Source organism: Chiroxiphia lanceolata, chromosome 22, assembly GCF_009829145.1.
Source record: "Chiroxiphia lanceolata isolate bChiLan1 chromosome 22, bChiLan1.pri, whole genome shotgun sequence".
Taxonomy (NCBI): domain Eukaryota; kingdom Metazoa; phylum Chordata; class Aves; order Passeriformes; family Pipridae; genus Chiroxiphia; species Chiroxiphia lanceolata.
The window spans coordinates 5,221,960-5,243,474 of NC_045658.1; the positions used below are offsets into that span (position 1 = coordinate 5,221,960).

General features: G+C 56.6%; 1 protein-coding gene across 1 annotated transcript in view; it reads left to right on the top strand.

The window, feature by feature from the left end:
* The window catches only part of AGRN (agrin), a 115,463-nt gene that overhangs the window by 23,071 nt on the left and 70,877 nt on the right, over nucleotides 1-21,515 (top strand).

Here is a 21,515-nt window from a genome sequence, read left to right on the forward strand (position 1 = left end):
GAGGAGGAGATGCTGTTCCCACAGAGGGCGGTCGGGCACTAAACAGGCCCCCCAGGGCAGTGGGCACAGCCCCAAGGCTGCCAGAGCTCCAGGAGCATTTGGACAATGCCCTCAGGGATAGGATGGGGTTGTTGGGGTGTCCTGGAATCAGTGATCCTTGTGGGTCCCTTCCAGTTCGGGATATTTTGTGATGGGGTTGAATTTCCTCCTTCTCTGTGCTGCACAGAAAGGGCAGATCTCTGTCAGACCGACTCCCTGGAAGGGTCAGCGTGCTCTGCACCACAGCTGGAAGGGTTTGGCTCGAGGACCTTTAAATGTGCAGGGAATTTACAGCTCCTTCTCCAGCCTTTTCCCCCTTTCCCTGCCCAATTCCTCTCCCAACTCCTCTGCCTGTGTGCTGTGTTTGTGTAACCTGTTCTGGCATGTGCCCTGGTCAGGTGGATTATGCTCAGCAGAGCTCTGCCAGCCTGGAATGCCAGCTATGCATCCCCTGGATGCAGAGGCAGGCGCCCCTTTCCAGGGTGCCAGTAGCTTCCAGGAGCTTTCCCGAGGCCCTGGTGCCTCTTCGAGGGAATTTGGGCAATGCCAGAGCTTGTCAAAGGATGGCAGGGGAATGCTGGGGAGGCAGGGACTGGGGAAGGTGCCCAGTGGAGGAGCAGAGCTGGTGTGAAGGTTGGGGTTGTGAAGCTGGTTGGGGTTGTGAGGGTGCTGGAAAGCAGCTGGAACCCCCACCTTGCTGGGGGCTCCTTGCTGGTGAGGCTGCTGGGATCTATTCCTCCCCATCCCCGGGAGGCTGTGGGTGGGAAACTGGGATTTCAGGGTGCCTGTGGAGCTCCAGCAAGGAAAAGAGCACTGCCCTGGGATGGCTGGGAGCCTCTGCCTGGGGGAGAGCTGGTCTGGGCTCTGCCTCACCACGGGTTTAGCAGCTCATGCCCGAAGAGTGGAAGCGTGGTGCCCTGTGTGCACATGCTTCCCACAGAGCTCCCCTTCCCTCCCTCACGGCTTGTCATTCACATAAACCAGGGTTTTAATCTCTTTATGGGGAGAACTGCTGGTTATTTTCCACTGACACCCAGGCGGGACTGCGCCAGGCACAGCGCTGCTCTGTTCTCCACAGGAAGCAGAGGGTGAAACTCTTAATCCTGCAGGGGGGGAAAAAAAAAAAAAGGAGTTTTCCATTTGAGGCAATGCTGGACTAGGCTGTAAATCCATGTGCTTTCACCCCTGCCCGTGGCCAGCGGGTTCCTGGCTCCAGTGTGGTACCAGGGGTGTCGTGGGCAGGAGGGAGCTCATTCCTGTGATGTTCTCACAGGCAGTGCAGTTATTCTTAGAGGGCTGGGCAGATCCTACAATATTATCAGGGTTCCTGCAGTCCTGTTGCCAGGCTTTGGCAGTAACCCCCAGGGACTGGGGCGTATATTTAGCTCTTGGAACAAGCCCTCTTTCACTGTTTGGAATGGTGTGGCTGGAGGTAGTTCCTCGGGTGATGCTGCCCTCGGAGGTGCTTCTCATGGAAAGCTGGAATTCTGCTCTGCTTGGTTAGTTCCTCTGTGGAACTAACACCAGGCTCCTGGTGTTTTGGCTGGGGCTGTGTCCACTGCTTGGAGCAAACCTTTGGGGTTAGGTGGTTCAAGTGCTCACCTTTGCCTCCAGATTGTGCTGTCCCTCGAGGCAGAGGAATGTCAAGGTCCAAATCAGCTGTCTCGAGCTGAACTCAGCTGGTCACTTGTTCCCAGACTTCCCCAGAGGCCCCGTTTGCCCTAAAGCTGAGCTTAGGAGGTTATCACAGGCAGGTCAGCAGGGCTGTGAATGGGGAGCTGGGATCAGTGGCAGAGCTCCTGCTGCCTGGGGTAGCACAGGCTTTTTTTTTTCCTCCCCATAACACTCGTGAGAACCATTCCCTGACCCTGAGCAGGCGCTGCAAGGCTGAGCCCCCTGGCACGTGGTGCGTGGCCAGGGGCAATCCTGGGGGATGTGGAGCTCCAGGGAGCAGAGCTGTGTGCCACTGGTGTCTGGGCTGTGCTCAGCCCCCTCTGGCAGGGCAGCTGGAGCTGTGAACAGCAGCCACGTGGGCTCTGAGGCTGCCCAGTGCCAGCTGGTCCCTCTCTTGTGGCTCAGGTGAGCAGAACCCTGCGCTCACCACGGCAGGGCTCTGCACAAAGCTGCTCCATCCAGCCTTGCCAGACATCAGCCCTTCTTCCAGCTTTGCAAAAACCCCCTTTTCCTGCCAGTTTGACGTGTTTCCATTGTTGCATGGCTGTGGGGGCACAGGGCTCTCTGGTTGCAGCTTAGATAGAGCAGAGGTGGCACTGCCAGACTGCAAATGAGACTTGTCACCTTTATTCCTTGTCACGTTATTCCTTTCTTCCCTCAGTGCTGCTGCCTTAAGCTGGGCTTTTCAGGAGCAAAGGCCCATGTGCTGGGCTCATCTGTGTCACTGCTGAGCGCTGGGGCTCTTTTTGGGGGGAGGAGGGTGGTGAGAGGAAGCGGGGAGGGGGTGGTCCTGGGCCTGCAGGAGCTGGAAGAAAAGCAGCTTTGTGAGGCTGCCCTGCCCTGTCAGCCCCAAAAAAATGCCTGGCTGGAGGGTGGTGTTGCTGCAAGCAGCACCTTCCTCTCCTTGCTGTGCTGCCTGGGAGGGTGGCAAGGGCTGGGCTGTGTGAGCTTCATGCAATCACAGAATATCCCACATCGGAAGGGATCCACAAATTTCATCGAGTCCAACTCCTGGATCTGTCCAGGACAGCCCCCAAAATCCCACCCTGTCCCTCAGAGTGTTGTCCAAACACTCCTGGAGCTCTGGCAGCCTTGGGGCTGTGCCCACTGCCCTGGGCAGCCTGTTCAGTGCCCAGATACCCTCTAGGGGAAGAACCTTTTCCTGATGTTCCTCAATGCTTTGGCTTGAAAGATCATTTACAGTGGGGAAGTGGCTACAGAGATACGGTGGAAACCTGCTCTCTGGGATCTGTCTGGGTCCATGGCAGCAGCTTGCTCAGAGCACCTCATGCCCACCCTGGTACCTGCTGGCTCCCTTTTCTGCTTGTGTGCTTGAAACCAGTTGGTTGCCTCTTCCCTGGGATGCCTTTCCTCCGGATTGAGCAGCCCCAGCTCTCAGTCTGTGCCGCCCTGCCACTGATTCTGCTTTCCAGGACCAAAATCCACGTTAGCAGTGGGTTGCTGCTGTTTTCCAGATTGCGTTTTTTCCGCCTGCTTTACTTGTGCCTGGTGCCTGTTGTGCTGATGCTGTGAGTGATGAGCTGGAGAGCATCCAGCTGCAGGTACCTGGGAAGGGCTCCTGCTCTTTGAGATAAGGCTGTGGGGAAGCTGCCTTGCCCACAGCTGCTACCTGCTGATGGGAGAGCGGCTTTGTGGGGATGGCTTTTCCCGGATCCCTGGATTTTGTGCCCCTAGTGCCCTGCTGCTGTGCTGCCTGCGAAAGCAGCGTGTGCTGGGAGTGGAAAACAGCTGCTGTTGGGTTATTCCACGGACCTCATGCAGTCTGCCTTCCATGGAAATGGAATTCTTTCCCACTTTATCTACCGGATATATCCCGTTGCGAAGTTTGTTTGGTGTTTTTATCTCCCGTTGTCCATCTTTGTTTTGGAGCCGCTCAGTGGAACATCAAAGGCTGGATTTTCCCACCCACTTACTCGGGGAAGTACAGAGCTGGCTGAGCCTGGAGGGCAGGGCTGCTTTTTGGAGGAGCCTCCATCGGAGCCAGTGCCCATTTCACTTCTACTGAGGGATCTTGGGCAATAACCCAGGCCAGGCTTAAAGGTCCTGACACAGTCCTGGGCCAGCCTTCCAACTGGGAAGGGGAGGGAGAAGCTGCTGCTTCCAGAAGTGGCTCAAGTAAATAGGAAAGAATATGTCTGAGTTTAGACTCTGTGTTATCAAACGGATCTGATGCTTCCACTGCTTTGAGAAAGCCAAGCCCTCGGGCTTTTCCTGGTAAATCCTTGGATCAAAGTGCGTGTCCTGGTGTTGGAGAGCACACAGACCCTGGGGAGACAGTCGTGTAGTGCTGGGCTGTAGAGCCTGTGTGTGCCAGGATCCTGCTCCCGTGGCTCCTGAGGTGCTGCCCGGATTCCAGGGGAGGGATGGCAAGACCCGAGAGGGCATTACAGACCCAGGCTGCTCCATCCACCACCCTCATCCCAGCCTTCCCATGGCTGCAGAGCAGGTGGGACTGTGGGCTGAGCTGCCTGGAGCCGGCAGGCTCCGGGGTGGTGAGTGTGGCTGGCAGTGCAGATGTGCCGATGGATTGGATCCCTGCCTCTCCTCTCCACGCCTCACCTGCGGGCACACATTCCTCTGGCATCTGCTCAGCCAGCCCTGGGCTGGCTCGGGCTCACCTGCCACCTTTGTGCTCTGTTTTGCTGGGCAGAGGTGAGATGTGCTCCCTCTGGCAGCCCAAGGGGAGCGAAGCACGAGGTTTTCCAGCTGGAGGGTGCTGCCACTGCTGCTGCTGGGAGCCTGGGACTCCAGGCAGAACCCAAACACCCTGCTGCTAACAGCTTCCCTGGGAAGCCTGGAAGGATGCTCTGTAGGAGCTGGCTCTGATGTGGTGCAGGGTAAACATGCACTTCCCAGCCGTGCTGGGTGGTTTTTCTCTGCAGAGGATTTTTCTCTCCCCGAGTACACTGAATTCTCATCCCCTGGGAAAGGAGCTGTCCTGCTTCCTCAGCCTTCCCTGCAGGGTCCTGCCCCAGGTTCTGTTCTCACCAGGGCTCTGACAGCTCCCTGCTTTGCAGGGTGTTCCTCTCCTTGCCAGGGCAGCTCCCAGGCCAGCTCAAGTTCCAGGATTTATTTGCTGACAAACCGCGGGAGGGATTTCTGAGCTGGCAGCTCAGCGGGATGAAGGGTACAAGGACACTTCCTGAACCAGCCTGTTATTTTCAAGCTGCAATTCCCTTTCCCTGGGGAGTCTGCAGGCAGACCCAGGTCCCTGCTCTGCCTTCCCCTCAGCGAAGGGGAGAGAAGCAACAGCTTTCCTGGTGTGTGGTTGTGCTGTCGGAGTGGTGGGGGTGTGGATCTCACGTGCTCTTTGGGATAAAGCACCGGGAGTTCTGTCGGGGTTTCACGGCAGCTTGGACAGATTGGTTTGGACACAACATGATCCTTCCATTTGCACGTGAAAGTGGAGCTGATGGTGGGTAGAAACCGCCTGGAGGTTTGTTAGTGGATGGAACTTCGGTTGCCTGGGAGCATCTTTGCTTTGGATTCAGAGCTAGGGGAGCATATCTGCCAAATTCCTCCTAAACCCTGCCTTCTCCATCCCAAGCTTCCTACTGACACCAGCTGATCCACTTCATGCTCTTCTGGCTCATGAGAACCCTTGCCTGCTGTGCTCAGCGCTGCTGGCTCAGACCCAGTTCCCAGGCACTGAAGGAGGGGGGAATCTAAAGAAATCCACGGCTGGAATTGTTTTTTTAGACTGGTGATCTCTCCCAGACAGCTCTGGGTCACTCCTGGCCAGCTGGACTTGCACTTTCTTCGCCCAAGGGAGTCTTTTCTGGGCTCTGTGGAGGCTTCATGGAAGTGCCTGGCTCCCTTGAGGCTGCCAGTGGTGCTTCTGCAACATCCCATCCCATGGCTCTGCTCGTGGCATCGGGATTTTGGTGCCATGGAGCCAGAAGGGAGCAGGGCAGGGCTGGTGGGAGGAGTTGGCTGGGACTTGAGGGAGTGGGGACGGTGGTGCACAGCCTTAAAAAAGCTGGAAGCATGGTCTGCTCAGGGGTCCAGTTCTGGGAACAGCCTTGTTGGTGGTAGAACAGGCTCTGCATTAAGTGTGTCTTAACTTTGAGCTCGTCTTAACTTGACATCATGCCCACCCATGTCGTGCAGAGTCCAGTGCAGGACCTGCAGATCCCTCTGGATTTAGCCCAGAAGATAATAATAATTCCTGTGGAGCATTTCCTTTGTGCTTCAGGCTGGGCTTTTCCAACCCTGCCTAAAGAAGAGTGGAGGGAACATAAAGGGAAGGGGTTTTAAGAGGGTGGCTGGGCCACTCCTGCTGGTGTAGGCTGTGTTTATCCCCCCTCCCACTCTCTGGGAGCATCCCAGTGGGCACTGGGAGCACTGGGAGCTCGGTGCCTATATTCCACCCTCTGTGCAGAAAGAGCAGTGTGTGATAAGTGCTTTTCTTGTCCCCAGGGGGAGGATGTTGGACGTCCCATCCCCTCCACCCGGAGCGTGGGAACCCTTTGGTGGAGTGCAGCCCCGGAAATCAGCCCTGGAGCAGGCTGGTGTCCTTCTGAGGGTGGAGGGAGGATGAAGGGAAGCAGCAGTGTGGGCTGGAGCTGCTGCCCTGTGAACCCAGCCAGCCCCTGGGGCCCCTCTGGCCATTGCATGTCCTGACAACAGAAAGTCTTGCCCTGGGGCTTCTGTTTCCCTCACAGAGCCTGGCCTTTTGCACAAGTTCTGGGCATTTTGCACATGTCCTGTGCCTTTCCAGTGGGGATTTTCCCTCTCCCACCGCAGAGGTCTCTGCACTTTGAGCCTGTGCACTCAGAGCTGCAAGGACAGGGCTGTGCAGGGCTGTGCTGGATGATTCCCGTCCGTCTGTCTGTCCAGAGGGCTCCCAAGGGTGTGGGTCTGGTCACGTCTGGCCTGATGATGTTCCTGGTGCAGGAAAGGATGGGGAAGGCTCCAAGGGGGGTGGAGAGACCCTGCTGCCTCTTGTTGCTCCAAAGGCAGGAGTCCTGTTGGAGTGTGTGCCCAGTGCCCAGGGGAAGGTGGCAGAGCTGGCACCACAGCCCTGCTCTGCTCCTGCCCCTGGGGGAACTGGGGCAAGACGAGGAGATGTTTTTCCCCCAGAGGATGGTTGGCACTGAACAGGCTCCCCAGGGCAGTGGAAATGGCCCCAAGGCTGCCAGAGCTCCAGGAGGGTTTGGACAACACTCTGAGGGACAGAGTGGCATTGTTGGGGTGTCCTGGGCAGGGCCAGGAGTTTGGGAGAGGAGAGGTCTGGGAGCGAGCACTGAGGGATGAGGAAGGATGCTGCAGTGGCTGTGGAAGGGCACTGGGGATGGGACCCACACTGTTTCTGCTTGAGCAGGAGGCACCCAGCAGAGGGGCCTGGGACCAGCCTGGTGTGCCCAGGGAATGGCAGTTTGCTGGGGGAAGTTTTTCCCCCTGACTGCCCTGTCCTGTGTCTTCTGCACCCCATTCCATGGAGCGTGGTGTGACTCTGGGGGGCTCTGCTCCTTGCTGTGCCAGACAGGTGGTCTCTGTGTGAGCCATGTGTGAGCACATGGCTGACAGTGTCCCTGGCTCTCCCAAACACGTGGCCCAGAGTCCTTGGCAGCAGCAGGGGCCGTGTGTGGCTCGTGCCTCCCGTGTCACGGTGCCTGTGGCACGGGACGTGAGGGAACGTTCCATCCGAGCCCGTGGACGTGTTCCCTGGTGCCTCCAGCCCCTGTGAGCCCCAGCTGGCAGGGCTGGGAATCTGCCCTGCCACCTCCCATCAGTGCTGCCCTCGCTGCCACACTCCCTCCGGAGCGACAGCCGGTCCTGCCCCAGCTCCCCGTGTGTGTGTGTGTGGGGATAGAGTTGAAAGGAGCTGGCACTTGTTTGAAGCCTGCTCCAGATTAAAGGCTTTCCCTTCACAGTAAATCTTGCATGTCTTACATCTTAATGTGTTACATTCTTTGCCCTGGAGCGGGGCTGGAAAGCGGCCACTGCGGCGCTGACCCGTGCCGGGAGTCGCGGCTGAGGGAGATCGGGGTGTCCCGGCTGGGATGGGGATCCATCGGCCTCACTGCATGGGTGTGCTGGTCAGGGGCTTGGGGAAAGCCACAGCTCGGGCTGTGGAGGGCTCTGAGTGCCACAGAATGCCCGCAGGGGATGGATAATGGATGGGTAATGGATGGATAACTGGCTCGCTTCGGTCGCATCATAACAAAGAATAAGGGGGTCAAACTGAAAGAGGGGATATCTAGGTTAGATATACGGAAGGAATTCTTCCCTGGGAGGGTGGGGAGGCCCTGGCACAAGCTGTGTGTGGCTGCCCCCTCCCTGGGAGTGTCCAAGGCCAGGTTGGATAGGGCTTGGAGCAACCTCGTCTAGTATAAAGTGTCCCTGCCCATGGCAGGGGGTTGGAATGAGATGATCTTTAAAGTCCCTTCCAACCCAAACCAGTCTGTGATTTTATAACTCATATGTGCACTTCAGGGGTTGGTTTGGTGGCTGTTCCAAAGCAATCCCGGAGCCAGCTCTGCATCTGCAGCTCATGGCACTTTAACTCCCATTAAACAGCCGTGCAGCTCAGACAGATGGTCTGACCACGCTACGGGGGTGTCAAAATACAGGAATAATTGTTTACAGGCAGAAAACTGCCTACGTGGGAATCAACACCCAAAATTGATTGGAATTCGTTCAGAAGGAGCCCCGTGGCCTCAGTCAACAGGGGAAGTGTGCAGCAGGCTCCCTCCCCCGGAGAAGGGGTTGTCAGGGTGGCTTGAAGAGGGGAGAACAGTGGGGCTGGAGAAGGGAGACCCATCACCCGGTGCCACGGGACGAGCAGTGTGGCCTGGCCAGGCTGGTGGGCACCACCTCCAGCTTCCAGGCGCTTTTCTCCTGGGAAACAGGAGATGACATAAGACGCCTCACGGCGTGGTGCCTTCCGTGCCTGGCAGCACAGGGGGGGTGGGTCCCATCCTGTGCACCTTGGGGGTGGTCCTGGAGGCAGGTGGGGGGCAGCGAGGTGGCTGCTGGAGCGTGGTCTGTCCCGCCTTGGCACGGCGGGAGCGGGGGCACATTCCTCTGCCCTGACTTCAAAGCTTGTTGCTGGATATACAGAGCCCAGCAGCCTTGGCAACCCTCGCTGGCAGCAGCTGTTTGCTGCTGTTCCCGGGCTCTGCTGGGCTCTCTCTGCCCTTTTGGCCTCTCCACTTTGGGAGAGGTGCCTGCCCCTTGCTCCGAGCCGTGGGGACGTGACTCCGCCATTCCCTGCCCTCCTGATCCCAAACCCCCTTCCAGGCAGTTGGTGTTGGTGTCGTTCCTACCCGCTCTCCCAGTCTGTGCTGATCTTAAGGGAATTTTGGAGCACCTCTAACCTGTGTTTTGGTCTCAGCACCTTTTGGTGTTCCCCAAGGAGGGAAGCTGCAGGAAGGCCACCCTCAACTTGGGACCTGGTGTTAAAGTGGAGTGAGGTTGTCCCAGTCCCAAGGACATCCCACTGGTAGGGTTGGATGTGGCTCCTGAGATCTCCCCAGTCATCCCACTGGTAGGATGGGACGTGGCTCCTGATCCAAGGAATCCTTATGCCACACCATAGCCCAGAGGGACTGGGTTGAGTGAGTGAGGGGCTGGTCCTTAGGGCCAGGGCACAGCTCCAGCAGCTCCCTGCTGCACTGTGGCATTCCCAGCTCCTCACCTGACCAGTTGGAGCTCTAAGGAGAGAACAGCCAGGCCCCCTCGTGCCTTGGACCTTCATTTAAACACAGGGTGAGCATCTACTGGTGTCTTGCTTCCTTTGAGGTCCCAGGCCTTGCCTTTTTCCAGTTAATCCAGGTCTGCCCTGCTGCAGGTGTCTTCTCAGCCAAGCAAAGTAGGTACACACTGCATCTTTATGGGAAGAATGGGAAAATAAGTGGTCACCTGAAAGAGGGAGCAAGTGTAGGTCCAAGTCCTTCTCTGCTGTCACTTTGTGCATTAACAGAACTGTGTGTGTTCCCTGGGTTTATGTGGGGAGGAGGGGTTGGAGACCTACAGCAACCTGCTCTCTCCAGCCAGGATCAAACCTTCCTCATGCCTACCCTGTGCTTCCTTAGGTTGTCTCAGGTGAGTTCCTGTTGTCCCAAGGTTTTGGGATTTGGGCAGAGCAACACCCCTGAGTCTCTAGAGAAGGATGACTGAGAGGGCTGGGTTGTCCTGAGTGCTGGTGGAGGTGTTGGGGCTTTTCCAGCCCTGGCTCCTTGCCCAGCTTTTCCTGAGCCATCCAGGTGACTCCAGCTGCTCAGCCCTGTGCTGGGAGTGTTGCTGCAGCCCAATTAGGAGATTAAATCCTGCTATTAGGGAATGAGGCTGCTGCAGTGTGGGCTGGCAGCAGTTTCCTGCTTTCAGCTCCTTCAGCTGGTTTTGGTGCATTGGCTCCCTCGAGTCTCCTGAGCTTTGTGTACCCGATCCCAGCCCTCAGAGGAGACTCTGGAATAAGACTCCTTTGCATCCCCCATGGAGAATTTTGGATATTTCCCCTGTGGCAGAGAAGAAAATGTGTTCCCCAGCTGTGCTCCCCACCTTGCCCCCAAGTACAGTCTCGGTGTGGGTTTTGGTGGGTGCCCCTGTCCTTGTCTGGTTGGCTCTGTTGGCACTGTTTGGACCTCTCCCTTTCCTGGGAGAGGCAAGTGCTCTTCTGGCACTTAATCTGGTGGCTTTCCCTCTTCTTTGGTTAATTTTGGATGAGGCAGGGACTCGGGATGTTGCAGGGACTCTGTGGGGATCAGACCCGCTCCCCAAGATGCTTCTCAGCAGCGTGACAGGAACTTGGCTGTCCCTTGTGCCCCTGATAAGGCTTATCTGCCTTCTGCTGGAGTCCCTGCAGATCTGCAGGCGTCAGGGTTCCTGCCTTGCTTTTATCCAGGCTGTTCTTCCCGGGGCTTTGATCCGCTCCCTTCCCCTGGCTCGGAGTCAGGGTGGGTGAGGGATGAGGCTGTGCAGGTCCACAGGCTGCTCAGGGGGGGCTGCAGGTTTGTGGGGGTGAACCTCTCATGCAGGGGGTGAGGAGTGAGACCCAGGGCTGTCAAGCTCCTCTCCATGAGCAGCAGAACCAGCCTGGGATGCCCAGGGAGGAGCAGAGCTCTGTGGGCAGAATTTACTCTGGTCTCACCAACTGTTTTTCCTCTTGTTTCTCTTTATTTTTTTTGCATGTGCTGTCCTCTCCCACGTGGATTCTGGATTATTCATTACTAGGTAAGAGCAGCATTTATCTCCTTTCTTGGACAGAAAGTGGGGCAGGGGAGGCTGGGACGCATTTGGTCTTGACACACAAGGATGCTTTGTGTGATGGGAGCTCACGGCTCCGAGGGAGCCGAGTACGTGTGTGTGGGAGGCTGATTCCTTGGATCAGCCTGTTCCTGGGCAGTCTCCAGCTCAGCCAGCAGCCTTGGAGCTCTCCTGGGCAGGTGGCAGGACTGAGCAGAGCACAGAGGGGACAGGAAGAGTGTGTCCCCTTTGCCCACTGCCACAGCAGAAACCCCCTCTGCCTCTCTGTCCCTGTTGTTGGAGGAGTGTGGATAAAACTTCCCTGTGCACAAGTGGGATGTGCCTGAGTATGAGCTCCTTGCTTGGGTGTCAGGGGCTGGGGAGGGATCCTGAAGGTAAGGAAGATACCTGGAACGTTTTGAGCTGGGGGTGTCTCTGCTCCAGCATCCAGAGTTGGTAGTGATGCTTTTCCATCCTAAGGAATTTCTCCACAGAAAGGGTGGTCAGACCTTGGAAGGGGCTGCCCAGGGAGGTGGTGGAGTCCCCACCCCTGGAGGTGTTCAAGGAATAACTGGACATGGCCCTCAGTGCCCTGGTCTGGTTGTCAAGATGTTGATCAGTGAAAGGTTGGACTCAGTTATCCTGGAGGTCTTTTCCACCCTCAATGATTCTGTGATTCATCACCTCCTTTAGGAAGAGGGAACGTGCCACATGGTGTGATTTTTGGGGTTGTTCTGTGCAGGACCATGAGTTGGACTAAATGATCCTTGTGGGTCCCTTCCAGCTCAGGATATCCTGTCCTATCCTATCCTATACTATTCTATCCTTTTGGAATAGCTTTTTGGAGCACACATGTGTTCTGAAGTGCCAGCCTGTTCCTTTACCAAGAGGAGAAAAGAGTCACCTCATGCTTAAAAGGTTAAATGGCCAGTGCAAGTACAGCATTCCTGCTCCCTGATAACTCCCTTCTGGAAACAAAACCCACGTGGGTTTGGGCTTGGGTGGAGATCAATAGGATTTATGGAGGCTGTTCCAAATCCTCAGGGTCAGTTGGTCAAGTGGGGTAAATTGGGAGAGCTTTGCCCAAGGTTATAACACTTAATTGGTAACAGCCTGTGCTGGGGTTTTGTGGGAAACCTGACCCTCTCCAGGCAGCCTCTGGAGAGCAGCAGCTGGGAAGCAGCTGGAAAGGAGAGGGTGCTGTTAACAGCTCTCAGAAGAGCCCCAGCAGGGTTTGGTAGCCTTGGTGTCATTTTAAGGGCACTGACACCAGCTCCAGCCTGTAATTTTTTTACTGCTCTCTGCTGCTTTCCCAGTGTTATGTGGTGGTTTCCTTAGGTTGTGTGATGGCCCAGCTAAGGGCCACCTCTCCTGCCTTGCTCATTTTGGCCTTTAAAGGACAACTTGGAGCCTTGCAATTATTAAAAAAAACCAAAACCTGCCATTTGTCTCAGCTTTTCTGGGCTGGGGTCGTTCTTTTCATGGCAAATTTAATTGGATGTGACAGCTCAGTGTTAGGAAGGAGCCAGGGCAGCTGCCTGGGAGCAGGAGAGGGCCAAACCCTTCATGGAACCCTTAAGGTTGGAAAAGAGCTCTTCAGATCACAGAACCTATTTAGGTCTAGAGAAAAACCTTTCAGGTCATAGAATCCCAGAACCATTAAAGTTGGAGAAGCTCTCCAAGATCACAGAGTCCAAATTTAACCCTGTGTTCAGCACCAAACCGTGTCCCCAAGTGCCACATCCACGTGCTTTTGAAACACTTCCAGGGATGGTGATGCCGCCACTTCCCTGGGCAGCTCTGGGAACGAAGCTGGGTAATGCTGGAGCTTAAATGGGTTTTAAGGAGGTAGAAATGCGGGATTGCTGCTGGATGCAGGAGGGAATGGGATTAGAAGGCTGCTGATGGAGAGCGATGAAGGATGTTATTTCAGGGTCTCCATTAAACAATTAAGAGGGAATTTTCTTCAGCCAGAGAGAGGGGAGTTAAATGCTGTGAAGGGAGGCAGCTGCCTGTGCTGTCTGCCCTACATGGGACTCTGGCAATGACAATTCTCCGAAGGGAGAGAGAATGAATTTTAATGAAATCTTGAAAGACTTTAAATTTTCATGTTAACGTCAATTATTCAGGACGGTCGAAAAGCAACTTTAAAGCCTCGTAAAGAGGGAAAGAAAAAAAAAAAAAGGAAAAGAAGAGGCCAGTTTGATTTTTTTTTTTTTTCCTCTTTTTTAATCGATTTGCATTTTTGCTCGGCTGCGGCGAAACACGGACATTTTAAAGACACTGGTGCTGGTTATTGCATCTGACAGCAGTGCTGGGGAGGGAGGATGTTGGGAAGTGAGTGATGTACTGCCTGGGGCACGGCAGAGGTGCTGAGAGAGCCCAGTGGGACGGGAGGCTGTGTGGTCAAGGACGTGCTGGGCAGCTGAGGGGGCCGTGGGCTGAGTGCTGCCCTCGCTGCTCAACCCACAAAACTCCCCTTGGGAGCTGGTGCTGTTTGGTTTTAGCATCCCTGGTTCTGTGCTGTGAGCAGGAGGGATGGGTGGGTGGGCTGGGTGCTGGGCTGAGGGAGGCAGGGATGCAGTCCTGGCCTGAGACACCCATTCCTACCTTCCCTTCTGGGAGGGGGAGGTGTGAGCCCAGCCCTTGCCTGCCCTTGGCTCTGTCCCTGCCCTCCCTGCACCCTCACCAAGGGGCAGCAGCCACCTGAGGTGTCTCCTGGGGTGGGATTCCCACTCCCAGCCGTGGAGGCTGAGCCTGTGGAAGTGGCTGTGATGGGGAAGAGGACAAGTGTGTGGGTTCATCACCACCCAGCCAGCTTTGCACAGGGGGGGGTGAGAGTGTTTGAGCCGTGGCTCTGATCTTTGGGTACTGCTAGGACATCCATGGGCTCTGCAGGGTGGGACCAGCTGCCTCTCCAGGACTTCTGGGGGGAGCAAAAGGCACCTCCCGCTCTCCAGCCTGTGCACAGGCACCGGGAATGCCACCCTGCGGGAAGGAGATCCCCCGGGACCATGTGCTCAGGCTTGGCAGCCGTGAGCACCAACTGAGGACTGGCAGAGCAGGGGGGGCTGGCTGCCTGCCTGCCTCCAGAGCCTGCTCCGTGCCCCGGGGTGAAGGGATCCCTGTTCATGCCCACATGAGCCCTGCTGACACGCAGCCTGCCCCCGGTGGGCACCGCGACCCCGCCTCCTGCTCGGAGCGCGGAGCATCCTGGTTTCCCACCGCACCGCCGCCGTATCCTTGGCTCCCGCTGCCCGGGGAGGGGGATGCTCAGCATTCTGCATCTGTGCCCAAGGGCCTGGCTGGCTGCACAGCCCTGCCTTGAACAAGGCTCGCCTCTCTCGTGCTCTTTCTCCCTCCCCTCTCCCTCAGCCCAAGGCATCTGTCTGCGTTGCTGTTTGGGCTCCCCAGCAGGCTGAGGATGCCTTGCCTCCCTTTGAGGGTGCCCCACTGGTGCAGAGGGGCTCCGGAGCACAAACAGGGCTTTTATTCCCTGCTGCTGGGAGCTGCCAGGCCTGGCTCCCTTCCCAGAAAGCGGCGCTGGGGCCGAACATAAGCAGCTATTGTGTGAGCCCTGGAGACTGAGATCTGAGAGGGGATCCCGCCTGCTGGAGGGACTGCAGAAAGGAGCCCAAGGAACACGGGAGATTTGCAGGCTCTCAATTATGCTCCTCTCACCAAAAATAATGCGGGTGCGACTCCTCCTTTGACATTCGAATCGCTCCTCCTTTGACATTCGAATCGCTCTTCCCCCGGGGGGGGGCTCTTACAGTCAGTTCGTGTCTAGCGAAGACTGAGTCCTTTGTCTTCAGGGCTGGAGGAGGAAATGGGGGGAGAATGGTCTTACAGTAAGGCCCTTCTCCTGGGAGGGTACCCCAGCTGGGACTGGGGTGCCTTGTGTCATCCCAGTGTCGGGATTAGGATGGGGATGTGCTCAGAGGTGACAGAGGGAGGGGATGCTGGTGGTGTGTCACCCTCTCCTGCTCCGCCTTGTATCCTCCTGGCTCGTTCCTCTCCCTGAGAGATGCACGGAGGGTGGTTCTGGTGGGGGTTTAGAACTCAGGCTGCTGTTTCCTGGGATTTTCTGTCCCAGTGGGATCGCCCTCAGCACGGACTGTGGGTCTGGGGGCAGCTCGGCCCCCTGGCAGGAGATGAGATGGCCCAGCATGGCCCAGCTGGATCTGCTTCCCTCTCCTTCTTCCCTCTCCTTCCCGAGGTGGGATCAAAGCCCAGTGCTGGTGGGGTTCAGCAAGGCAGAGTGGGGAAGATGGTCTGGTACAAGTTAGAAATCCTGCCTGTGATTTTATCTGGAGAAGTCGGAGCTCAGCACGAGGACAAAGAGATGATTTAGTAAAGTGGATTAGGTGGGAAGTTGTCACCTTGACGCAGGAAAAAAACTTGTGCAGCACGAGAAGAATAATGGCTCTTGGTGCCACAGGGGCTCGGAGGGGTCTTGGCTCTGAGGTGGCTCGTGGCTTTGTTTTCTTGTGCCTTGTTTTGGGTCTCCCTGTTCTGGGCCACAGCCACAGCTCCACGAGGACCTGACACCCTGATTTCTGCCTTTTGATCGGTCTGGATCCAGCCCTGTAATAATCCAGGGGAAGTCACTCCACAGGTAGAACACGAGCAGGGAACGGCCGGGTCTGGAGCCCCTGCCAGATCCTCTGATCAGCCTGGAGTTGTGGGGAAGGAGGGGAGCTCCTGCAGCGCCTCGTGCCTGTTTTCCCCCCTCCCGAAAGCAGGGCTGGGGGTGTGCAAGGGAGCTAATTGTGAGGCCGTTTCACGAGTCATTTGGCCGCGCTGAGCCGCGCTCTCGGGAAAGTGGCTTTTAGGCTGAGCTTTTCCAGTTTAATCTGCCGGAGTGGTGCTCAGCAGCGCGGTGCCTGCAGCCGGCCTCGTCTGAGTAAACTTTCCCTGCCTTCAATAAAAACGTTTGTGTAGCAGAGACTCTGCCCTGGGGGTTTTTTTTTTTTTCCTTCCCCCCCCTCCGCCAGCGCAGCCCCGGTACCCAACCCACGGCAGCTCCTTAAAAGCGTGTTTGGTGGTGGCAAGAGAGGGGAAACCTCAAATCCTTGCAAAGCAATTACTGCTAATGAGACACTTCCTACACATCTGGTTTCAATTCTGGCTGCGTTTTGGGGACTGTTCTTCGGGAGCTTGGGATTGGAGGAAGGTGGGGAAATCCCTGCCTCCTGCTCTTCCTTCCAGCAGCACCCTCTTCCCTGCTCGGCAGTGGGGATGCTCCTGAGCTCCCATCTCGTTTTCCAAACCTAAACTGCAGCCCTCCAGGGAGGCTGGATGGCAGCAGCAGCAGCAGTTGTTGGATGCTGATGGGCTGCCAATTGATTGATATGTTTTTGAGAGCGGCTGTAATGTGGTTAATTAGTGTATAATTTACAAGAGCGGGGACGGCTGGATGCCCCAGACTTAAGAAAAATTCCTGAATTAATTGCCAGCTGTGAAGGAAAGGGAGACATTCTTGGGTTTCTCGTTTGTGGAGGGATTTAGGATTGAATAGATGGAAGCTATCTCTGGCTATCCTGACTTTTTCCAGCCCCTTGTCTCCTTTGCTGGATACAGAGGTTGCAGCAGAACATCCCATTCCTGCTCCCTCCCGGCACTGCCTGCCTGCTGGGGCTGGGAAGCAGGTGCTGCAGTGGCCCTGGCTTTCAGTGGGACCTTGGCACCCACGTCCTGAGCTCTTCCCAAAATCCCACGCTGGCCTTAGGTGGATTAGCTAAACCCCCCCAGGGCTCCATCCCCACTTTCTGTCCGTTCGGATCAGGTCTCTCTTTGGAATGCAGATCCACATGGATCCTGGGCCCCTCTGGCTGCTGGTTTTGGCAGCAAGTGCCTTGTTATCTCGGCCCAGAGCGTGGCCTTGGAGCAGGATGCAGAGGAACAGTAGGGAGGGTCATGGAGAGAGGGATTTCAGGAAGTCTGTGTTGCTTTTGTGCGCCGAGCAGCGGGAAGGTGGCGTGGGAACCCTTGGCTTGTTTCCTTGGGAATGAGACAGTCCAACCTGGGCTCCCTGGCGGGCTTCTCAGGGATGTTGGTGTGAGGGCCAAGGGAACACTGTGCTGCTGGGTTCCTGGGATCCAGCAGGGATCCCTTCCCTGGCTCTTCAGGCAGTGCAGCTTCCCTTGGGAGCACTGTCACCTGAGAGGGGGATGCAGGTGAGTGATATCCCTCCCCTTCTGCCTTCCCTGGAATGCAGCAGGTGCTCCTCTGAGGGAAGCCTTGCAGAGGAACCTCCTGCCCTGGGCTTCACCCTGTGTTTCATTATCAGCTGCAAAGCCTCTTTCCAGAGCCTCTTCTCCAGTTTGGGATGCCCAGGCAGGGTTTTCCCTGGAGCACAACTGGCCTTGGGGAGCTCTGACCCGTGTGGTGGCAGGGAAGTGGCCTGGGATGCAGTTGGGGAGTGACTCAGGATCAGAGCTGTTAGTCAGGAGATGGCTCTGTGACTGGTCCAAGTCACATGTGGTTTCCCAGAAAGTGCCACTTTTCCTGACACAGCCTGTGGCAGGAAGGAGTAAGTCCAAAGGCATGTCCTGGGTGCCTCAGAAGGGAGGGGAAGGGCTGCTTTGTTCCTGGCTGGCATCCCCAGGCAGGCCACCAGCTCCTGCTTCTGCATCACTTCTCTGCACAGCTCAGGCTCATTCCCCTGCTCCAAGTGGGTTTCTGTCCAGGAAAACTTTCCACAGTCAAGTGCTTGACCTTGGAACAGAGCCCCCCCCCGCTCTCCTTTCGGGTTTTGTTTTATTTAATATATAGTAAAATAAACTCCTTTTCCCCTTCTTGGTGTTCACAGCTGCTCCACTGAGCTGCAGCTCCAGGAGGGGAAAATCAAAGCCCAGGGAAGTTTGCTGGAGTTGAAAGGCAGGTCAGGCCCAGGGGCTGCTCAGCTCAATTGCCCTTTTGTTCTAAAAAACGAGAGGGAGAACATGTGCACCCTGCTGGAATGGTGGGATCTCCTGGGCCTTAGGAAGAAGGAGCTGTGGGGTGGAAGGGGCCGGTGTGGGAAGGGGCTGGGGTGTCCATCCAGCTGGAGCAGCGCTGTGTGGGTGGATGCTGCTGAGCACAAGAGTGGTCTGGAGCCTCTGTGAGTCACACTTGGCTCATGGCTCCTCGGGGTCAAGCGTCCAGGGTGGCTGTGGGTGCATCCCAAGGCCCTTCACCCTTCTGGGATCCTGTTCCCCACCCCCAAACCGGAGCCAGCAGCGCTCCCAGGGGACACTGACCCTTTTCCCCGCCTGCCCCTCAGCCCGTGTGCTCCTCCCTGTGCTCTGCCCCGGGCAGCTGGCTGGGATTTGGCCCTGGAGCAGCAATCCTGTTCCATCCCGGGGCTACAGAGCTGGAATTCCAGCTCCCAGGAGCTGCCAGCTCTGTGGGGTCCTGGCCAGGCAACTCCATCTTCTCTTTGTCGCCGTCTGGCTGCTCCTGGTTTTCCCCTGATTCTGAAAAGCAGCTGCTGTTACTGGAACATCAGGGCTTGGATCCTGGATGATCCCAAGGGTCTCCACACCCCAGTGGGACCTACTGCAGAGATACCCTAAAGTGTAGGTGCAGTTGGGGAATAATGCTGTGCTTTGGCACGTGGGAAAGGAGCTCTCCTGCTTCCAGCTGTTCCCTGTGTGTGTGTGTGCTGTGTCCCTCTGCCACAGCTTATTACTGGCTGGTCCTGGGCATGTCACTTGTCCTGGGCATGTCATTTGCCCTGGGAATGTCACTTGTGTGTGTTTGTGTTTGGTGGTGTGGTCTGGGAATGCCTCACAGGAGAGAGGAGGACTGACATGGTGCCATGCCAGGGTGGCTCCCTGGGGTTCCAGGGTGGCTCCCTGGGGTGCCAGGGTGGTTCCCTGGGGTGCCAGGGTGGCTCCCTGGGATGCTAGGGTGGCTCCCTGGGGTGCCAGGACTCGTGCCAGCAGCTGGGGGACCCGCCTGCTGCGAGGGAAGCTCTGCATGTGAGGTGATGATGTGTTGACCCAGCGTGGGGTGGCAGCTCCTGGCCCTCTGCCACGGGTGCCTGAGGTGACCAGGCTGGGCTGGGAGAGCTGCCCACACCCACACAGGGGACCTGAGACCCCCCAAAATACTGAACACCCCACCCTTGCTCCGTTCCCTCCGTCCCACACTGGCATTCCCATCTTTTCCCTTGGCAAGGGCTCTCCTGCTGCTCCCCAGGAGCAGCAGAGTAAGAGGATGGGGGGTGTCCTGAAGCACCACCTCTTCTGCCAGGTGACAGAAGGATGTGCTGGAGGCAGCACAATGCACATAATTTTAATTTAGAGGCATCAGAGCAGAGGGAGAGAGGGAGGGAGTGCAGCCAGACACAAACATTTCATCTACACCAGGGCTGGTCATGGGGGCTTGGCTTTCATTTCTGTTTTTCTTCCTCTTTTTATAAATGAAAAAAAAAGAAAAAAATCCCCAAATAACTGTGCTGCTCTGGGATATTTTTAAGCTGGTTTTCACCCCCCCCCTTCCCTCCCTCTCTTCCTTTCTTCCCTCCATCTCCCAACAGGTTCCAGCAGACAGGGCTCCCGGGGTTGCCAGCGGAGGAGGCAGCACGTCACTTCCTTGGCACGGGGCCGTTCCCCAGCCCTCAATGCTCACTTTGTTTTTCCCCTCACGGTCCCCAGTGAGCTGTCAGGGCTCTTCACAGTGTCACATTACCCACAGCTCGTTGTGGAGCTGCTGCCAACGTGGCAGGCAGAGCGCCGGGGGGGAAGGGGGGCTCTGCACCCCTCAGTGGGGTGTTGGGTGTTCCAGCTGCATCCTTGCCTTCCTCCTCCTGTGTTTCCTCTGCTGGGTGTCCCATGCTTGCCTTCCTCTTCCTCTCTTTCCTCTGCTGGGTGTCCCTTTCCCTGGGAAGTCGCCCACCTCTGTCCCTTGTGTCCCCACCCTGCCTGGCCCCGCTGCCCCAGGGCTGTGTCTGTCCTCTCTGAGCAGCCTGGGAAGCACCACATACTCCAAATTCCACCTGCTTGTAACTGTGGAGTAGCTGTGGTGTGGTGCTGGGAGCAGGCAGAGCAGTCTGGGCAGAGGGAGGGACTCTCCATCAGGAGCTGTAGGGACAGGACAAGGGAGGAGGGGGTTCTAACTGGATGGGGGGAAATTTAGGTTTGCTGTCCTTCCCTGGGAGGGTAGGGAGGCCCTGGCACAGGTTGCCCAGAGAAGCTGTGGCTGCCCCATCCCTGGAAGTGTCCAAGGCCAGGTTGGATGGAACTTGAAGCAACCTGGGCTGGTGGAAGGTGCTCCTGCCCATGGCAGGGGGTTGGAACGAGATGAACTTCAAGGTCCCTTCCAACCCAGACCATTCTGTGATTCTATGAATAGAAGAGAGGGGTTAAGAGTTGGATTTCACACTGGGAGATCCCCGTGTCCTGGTGGGATGAGGACCTGGCTGTGTGACAGCTCCTATTTCCATAGGCATCTAGAATGAATTCCACAATGGTTACAGGGCTTCCCTCCTGCCCTACAGTTACTTGCAGATAAATAATCTGTGCTCAAGAGCGACTATTAAAATGCTCAGCTGCTTAACCCTTCACCTCCTCTTTCATCACGTCTGTTGGGAGCCTTGTTTCATCTGCTGGGGACTTTGTTTCATCTGCTGCTCTGCTTTCCTCAGCTTCCAAAGTAATTCCGGCCCAGGTGATGCGTTTGGACAGGAGGGATCAAGCCGTGATGGGAAAGGGTTGAGTGGGAAACATCCCATCCTTGGGAAGCTGTGGAGAGCTCCAGGCTGAGCTCCTCGACTCTTCCCAACTTGTTTGGTTTCGGGAAAACACCTATTGGCACGACAATCCATGGAATGTAACAGTTAATGGGAATTCTGAGCCTTTGGCTGTGCTGTGACGTTCCCCGGGGTCTCCTGGAGCCACCCTTGTGAGGGAAGAGTGTTGGCTCCTCGTGGATCAAATCCTCTGAGGATCAAATCCAGCACGCTTGTCTGGTGTTGCTGACAGCCAGCAGTCAGTGCTGAGGTGTTCCTGGTGGGGTTTGTGCCGTGCTTTGCTCATATTTGGGGTTCTGGTTCCGTTTGTCCCTCGTTCTGCTCTTGCAGTGTGGGATGTCACCGGTGACATCAGGATCTGGAGGGTTTTTTTCTGGCTCTCTGGAGATTTGGGAGCTCATTGTGCTGTTAAAAGAGGTTTAGATCGATGTGCTTAGAAGGTGGGGATGGGAATAAACTCAGAGGGGGCAAGTGATGCCCCTAAATGAGGGTTAATAGGGGAAGGATTGGGGTTTAGTGGGCAAATCCAGCGTGTTCCTGTGTTGCAAGCGAGGGTGGCAGTGCCAGTCATGCTGTCCCTCTGCCCCCTGCCCTTCACAGCCAGACCTGCACTGGGGTGGGTCTCCAGGGGCACAGTTTGGTCCTGGGCCACCTCTTGGGTCCTGCCACAGGCGGAAAAAATACCTGTGTCTTCCACATGGGAGCTGTTGGTTTTCTCCTGCATCTTCCATGTGAGATGTTGGATTGCTGGGCTAAAGGGATAAAGAATTCCTGCCCAGGGATGCAGGTGCCAGGAGCCCAGCCATGATCTCCTGGGGTGATTTGGGAGCTAATGCCTGATGCTGCCTGGAAA